General features: G+C 42.3%; 1 non-coding gene across 1 annotated transcript; it reads right to left on the reverse strand.

Moving 5' to 3' along the window:
- Window positions 1-1,553: 1,553 nt before the first annotated feature.
- Window positions 1,554-1,627, reverse strand: Trnat-ggu (transfer RNA threonine (anticodon GGU)). The gene has a single exon. It is a non-coding gene; the product is annotated as a tRNA-Thr (tRNA).
- Between the last annotated feature and the right edge of the window lie 5,028 nt (window positions 1,628-6,655).

Below are 6,655 nucleotides of genomic sequence, written 5' to 3' on the forward strand. Positions count from 1 at the left end.
TTCACAAATTTTGATTGGCTTGTCTACTACACGAAGGCTGATCCATGATGAAAGGCCTGACAATAATTATAATAGGATTGCAATAAAATCTTTTAAAAGCAACCAGCAACTGCAACGCACTCGTCGATGCAAAATACAGGCAGCGACATGCGTTTCGACTAGGTAAAACTAGTTCTGACTGGGAAGTACCAGTTTATCGTAAAGCATGTAAATTCTAAATAGGATAAACCGAGTCGACCTAGGCTAAACTGTTTTATCCTATCGGTTACAGGATGAACGAGTTTGACCTAGGCGAAAGTGGTTCATCCTAAAGCCGGGTTTGGCCTGTAACAGATACACTGACGACGAAAGAGAAAGTTTCTTGTACCCATACAACATTCATGTTCATATGGCATTACGCGAAGATGATTTGCAGACAAAAATGACCTCCAACAGTTCTGTCTTACTTCTTCAGCCTTAACCTTCAGAAGAGAAAATAAGGATGCTTGGACAACAAATGGTTCAAATGGCTCTAAGCACTATGGGACTCAACATCTGAGGTCATCAGTCCCCTATAACTTAGAATTACTTAAACCTAATTAACCTGAGGACATCACACACATCCATACCCGAGGCAGGACTCGAACCTGCGACCGTAGCGGTCGCGCGGGCTTGGACAATACTGATAGTTTCTTCAAAATGAAATTCTCTACGGTGTACGAGTAGGTTAGAAATTCAAGCTTTTGTCCAGTATCGAGGTGGTTACTAAATCCCGTTCTCTGACGAGAGCTTCATCACTGCTTGTTTTCGGTCTAGAATAGCATCTTTCCAATGAAGTTCATTCGTCAGTTTCTTCTGCAACAGTACAGTAAAATCTGATAACCTTCCCGAAAGACTGAACGCTGTTTCCTCCATCTTGTCACAGCCGCGAGTATAGAGAATTGGCGTCATTCAGTGACGCAAAACAAGTTGACCAGAGCTGAGATAATATAAGTTCCTGTGTACTTGTTGAATTCCTCCTCCAAGAAGTGCTTTGCTAAGAGTTTTGCAGATGTTCGTTGCTTGCCTTGTCTTGGCATGTTGACTAATTCTGTCAAAATTTGGGACAAGAGGATCGAAGGAAGGAAGGAGGGAAGGAAGGAAGGAAAACAAGTCAAGAACGTCACGGTCTCCATAGAGGTCTAGTGACAATTGGGGTTAAGGTCATTATCATGACATCGGTAGAGGAAAGCCAGCTCACTAGGTCATTTGCCTCTCCTTCTGCATAGGTTCTCCAATCTTCTAAGGGTGGTATAAACATTTAGTACTGACTAGCGTTTTATGTAAGTCTGTAGGCATTCGTTTTTGTTGTCATCTCAGATAAAGCTTCGTAGATTTCAGGTCGCATCACGCTACTGTTCGCAATTCCTCTATAACAATCGACCTTTCGACTCCTCTGCTGGAATCTTCTTTAGGAGATTCTGGTGTCTCCGGTTACTGATTAGATGAACATTGTTAAAAATAGTACAATTGTATTCATACCTTCAGCTGCTAAAGGGCGTTGATATATATCAACAGGGACAGGTGAAAATGTATGCCCCGACCGGGACTCGAACCCGGGCCTTGTGCTTACCTGGCAGACGCTCTATCCATCTGAGCCACCGAGGGCACAGAGGACAGCGCGACTACAGGGATTATCTCGCGCACGCCTCTGCGAGATCCACATTCTTACCTTGTATGTCCACACACTACATTCGTAGTGTCCCACCCCAACGCACTAAGCGAGGTGGCTCAGTGGCTATCACACTGGACTCGCATTCGGGAGGACGACGGTTCAATCCCGCGTCCGGCCATCCTGATTTAGGTTTTCCGTGATTTCCCCAAATCGCTCCAGGTAAATGCCGGGATGGTTCCTTTGAAAGGGCACGGCCGACTTCCTTCCCCATCCTTTCCTAATCCACTGAGACCGATGACCTCGCTGTTTGGTCTCTTCCCCCAAACAACCCAACCCAGCCCCACCCCAACGCACTCATTACGCGTGGAAGACATTCTTACCAATTCCCATAAGAGTTCGGGGAATATGCGTGCATCCGCACAGAAGAAGGAGGTCATGGCCGGTGTTGCCAGAACTATATACTTATATGGATATGGTGTCTGTTCTTTCGGACATATCCGAAAGAACCGACACCGTATCCAAATAAGTATATTGTCAAAAGTACGTGCCACGTTTAGAAAAAAGGGATAATTTCTCACTTTCTTCTGCAGAAGTGGAGTAAATGGGTAAAAGTTTTCGAATACTTTCGGTGCATAGAGAATCGGATTTGTAGCGACAATGGGCAGAGAAAGTGAGGGGAAATGTTAGCCAGAAAAGATCTTTCGTTCCGAAGAGATGGCTTCATTGTATTCCTTGCGCAACATGGCTGGATACTTACTTCCTCGGAGGCGGAAAGCCAAGGCATTGGAAATTTATAGCCGTCGTCCCTAATGAAATTAATTTCGTTCTCAGGCACGTCCGCAGCTCGTGGTGTAGTGTCAAGCATTGCTGCCACTGGATCACAGGGTCCCGGGTTCGATCCCCGGCCGGGTTGGGGATTTTCTCCGCCTGGAGGCAGGGTGTTTGTGTTGCCTCCATTATTTCACCATCATTCGTGAAAGTGATGAGATTGGATTGTGTAAATATTGAGAATTTGTACAGGTGCTAACAACAGCACATTTGAGTGCACCACAAACCGAATATCATCATCCTCAGACACACCAAGGCTTCTCCGCCTTTCTACATTAACATCAACGTACACAGTGGCAAGCTATCGTATGGTTCGACGCGGAGGGTACCTCGTACTACTGCTAGACATTTCCTTTCCTGTTCCACTCGCAAACAGAGCGCCTGAAATACGACTATGTGCATGCTCCGTACGAGCCGTAATTTCTCTTATCATCGCGATCCCTACACGAATGGTATGTTGGCGGCAATAGAATCGTTCAGCAGTCAGTCTTAAAGCCAATTTTGAAATATTGTCAGTAATGTTGAGCGAAAAGGACGTCGTCTACCCACCACGGGTTCCCATTTGAGTTCAAAACGCATCTCCATAATACTCTCGTGTTGGTCGAACCTACTGATGACAAATCAAGTTTCCCGTGTCTGAACTGCTTTCGTGTCTTCCTTTAATCGGTGGGGATCCCAAACACTCAAGAATGGGTCGCATTAATTTTTGTAGGCGGCCTACTTTGCAGATAAATCACACTTTCCTACAATTCTCCCAATAAACCGAAGTCCACCATTCGCCTCCCCTATCACCGTGCTTACTGGTATTTTTTTTTTCCTTTCATGTCACTTTGTAACTTTACGCCCAGATACTTAATCGACTTGGCTGTATCACCCCAACAGCAACTACTAATATTATTTTTTAACATTATACTGGTGTGCGTTAACTTACAGATTTTACATGTAGCGCAAGCTGATTTTTATCACAATAACTGGAAATTTTTGTCTAAGTCATACTGTATCCTCATTCTGCCACTCAATGACGACTTCCCGTACAACACAGCGCCATCAGCAAACAACCGCAAACTGCAGCTCACAGAGTCCGTCAAATCATTTATGCACGCAGAGAATAAGAACTGTCCTACTATAACCTCCCCCTCACTAATCGGCCTATCCTGCTTGCGATATAAAATATGACGGTCGATCGCGTGTATAACTAATGGAATTTCTCTAATTGGATAAGGCCATCTTTCCCTAAGAAGTAATACCGATAAGTATGGGGAAAGTGTACAACGGATCTTTCTGATAGAAAAAGTCTACTAAAAATAGAAAAGTAAATAAACCAATCAGGGCTGCAATTTGTAAAATGAAAGTCAGGATGGCCGGAGACGGAATTGAACCGTCGTCCTCCCGAATGCGAATCCAGTGTGCTAACCACTGCGCCATCTCGCTCGGTCAGTTCTGGGGTTTACAAAATCATTTGTAGTAGTTGTGAAAAATTTAACATCGGTCAAACTGGCCGCTCTTTTAATATTAGATTCAGGGAGCATTTGCATGCACATAACAAAACTGCATTAGGAATGCATTTAGCAGAAACCAGCCACACCGTAGACAATATCGTGAGTTGTACGCGTATTTTACACAGGGCAGAGAAGGGTCGCGCTCTCGACTTGTTGGAGGAGTTAGAGCTTTACAAAGCCAAAAGGCATGATGAGCCCCCCCAGGGCACCCAACGCTTACTTTGCTTTGTTTGATAACATATTACGATAACCAAATAATGCCTCGCGTATTTATACCTAGCCTTACTTGATGAGTTATGTTGAGAACAGAAGGCATTGCCCTTACTTCCGCACAGTAGTCGCTCTAATCTTGTAACTGATTACCTCCTACCTACACATGGACTGTATAGCCAAACTATATAATTTTATTTATTGAATGCTTATAAGTTGTTTAAAAGTTTTCTGTGGAAGACATGTCACGATGTATGTAAAGCCCTCTATTGATTAAGTTCTTACGATCGGTGCGCGCCTACGTAAGATCATAGCGGACGACCCAACAGAGGGCGCTGTTCATTGATCTGTATCTTTTTCAGCTGTCATAGAGACATTTTATCTTACATAAGTAATTTATAGCTTGCCACAGGCAATGTATTACGCTTTATTAATTGTTGACCGTAAATTCACCATAAAGAAAGGGTCGGACCTATACTCTTCATATATTTTCATATAATTTACATGGGTAACTGCATTCATCTTTTAATGTATCACAATTGGTTTCTATGTTAGTCATTAATTTTAATAAGTCTGCTACATGCATTTTATCTAATGTGCTTTTATCAGATTATGTTTTTGCGTAAATGATGACTACATATAAGCAAGCCCACAGTAGCGACATCTAGGGAGGGTGTAGGTAAACAGGTTCCTGGATGCTACTGTACCTCAGTAGCTAGTTGGCAATAATCACTATGTGGACAATGTGGCCTATTCTACACCATATTTTAAATCTATGTGACGATGCTATGCTGATTATATTTATATGTTTTGACGTTGCCGTTATGGCCGTATCTCTGTAGGACATGGCGTAAAAAAAGGTACGTTATACCACATTTTATCTGTACATTTCGCTGGTGTACGACAGTATATTGTGATACATATTGCTGTTTTACGTTAAAATACACACTGTTCACTAGATGTGTATATTTTACATCTGAAGGTGGTCATTACAGACTGAAACCGGTCATCGTCTAAAGAATTCATTTGTGATCAGAGACTGAAATAAAAAATCATTTTTCAGTATTTGATCACTGTTCGTACATGCGATTATGTCGCAGTTGATGAAACTATAGCCCTTGGGTGGCCTAGCATCGACAGTTCCTGCCTCTCTGTCTCTCTTCCACGTCCGAACAACATCGCTTTGGTTCACTCCGAGACGCCTGGACACTGTCATTGTTGAGAGCCCTTCCTGGCACAAAGTAACACTGTGGACTCGATCGAACCACAGTATCGACCGTCTAGGCATGGTTGAACTACAGACACGAGCCGTGTACCTCCTTCCTGGTGGTATGACTGTAATTGATCGGCTGAGAGACCCCCTCCCTCTGATAGGCACTGCTCGTGTATGATTGTTTACATCATTGGGCGGGTTTAGTGACATCTCTGAATAGTCAAAGGGACTGTGTCTGTGATACAACATCCATAGTCAACGTCTGTCTTCAGTAGTTCTGGGAACCGGAGTGATGGAAATTTTTTTTCCATGTGTGTATTATGCCGAATACGTACAATAGTATATCGAATCGAGCTTCTTGGAGTCAAACTATATTGATAAATGCGGCCAACGCTATAATGAATGAGAGCAATTCAATGAAGATGAATGTGTAGAACGTTTGGAACTACACCAGCTCTGAAGCTGACTGTTTGCAATGTGTAGGGTGCGAAAGGTGCTTGGGTGAAGACTGTTCAATACATAACACCATGTGTGCCCCTTGCGGAAGAAGTGAAAGAAAAATCAGAAAGAATAACAGTACTACAAAAGTAAAATACTACTTCCAGTCTAGTTATTTCTTAGTTTAGTTATACATGTATGAACAATTTGATTTAGTTTTTGCGTTTGTATCTGTTCCCACATGCATTTACAATAATTGTTTTTCTGACTCTTTCATTGTTTCCTTTGGCTTGTAATAAAAGCTTGTTAATCTAGTTTTGAGCCAATAGGCTAGGGTTGTCTTTATAATCAAAGGAACAAGTTTCAAAATACAATCATGAAGCACCTCTCCTACTCACGACGCGTCGTCTTACCTACTCTAGGAAGAGACTTAGCAAAGTACAGTCTTTTTAGATACTATTTAAAATTCTAATTTCATTGATGTATTTACAGAAACGATATTTTTCTCGAAGACTAGAAATTTGTGCCAAGGATTTGGCAGGCATTCATACTTTTACGTATACATTCCTACGGGATTTAAACAATGTTTCCAAAATGTGCATCATCTCTCCTCGCTTTATCTTATGTGAAATACTGAAAACCAGATTTTTGTTCCCCCTGGAAGCAGTTAGATAGGCAACCTGCAACTGGAATCGTGCACCATGAGCCATTCACCAATATCGATGTTAGCAAGAAGGTGGTAAACGTATTCTGTATCTGGTATGATTTAACTGTCACAGAATATTGAAGAAATTCTTTCTGTTTCATTTTCTTGGCGTAATTTTTGTGACAGCA

The sequence above is a fragment of the Schistocerca cancellata genome, chromosome 3, assembly GCF_023864275.1.
Source record: "Schistocerca cancellata isolate TAMUIC-IGC-003103 chromosome 3, iqSchCanc2.1, whole genome shotgun sequence".
Lineage (NCBI taxonomy): Eukaryota > Metazoa > Arthropoda > Insecta > Orthoptera > Acrididae > Schistocerca > Schistocerca cancellata.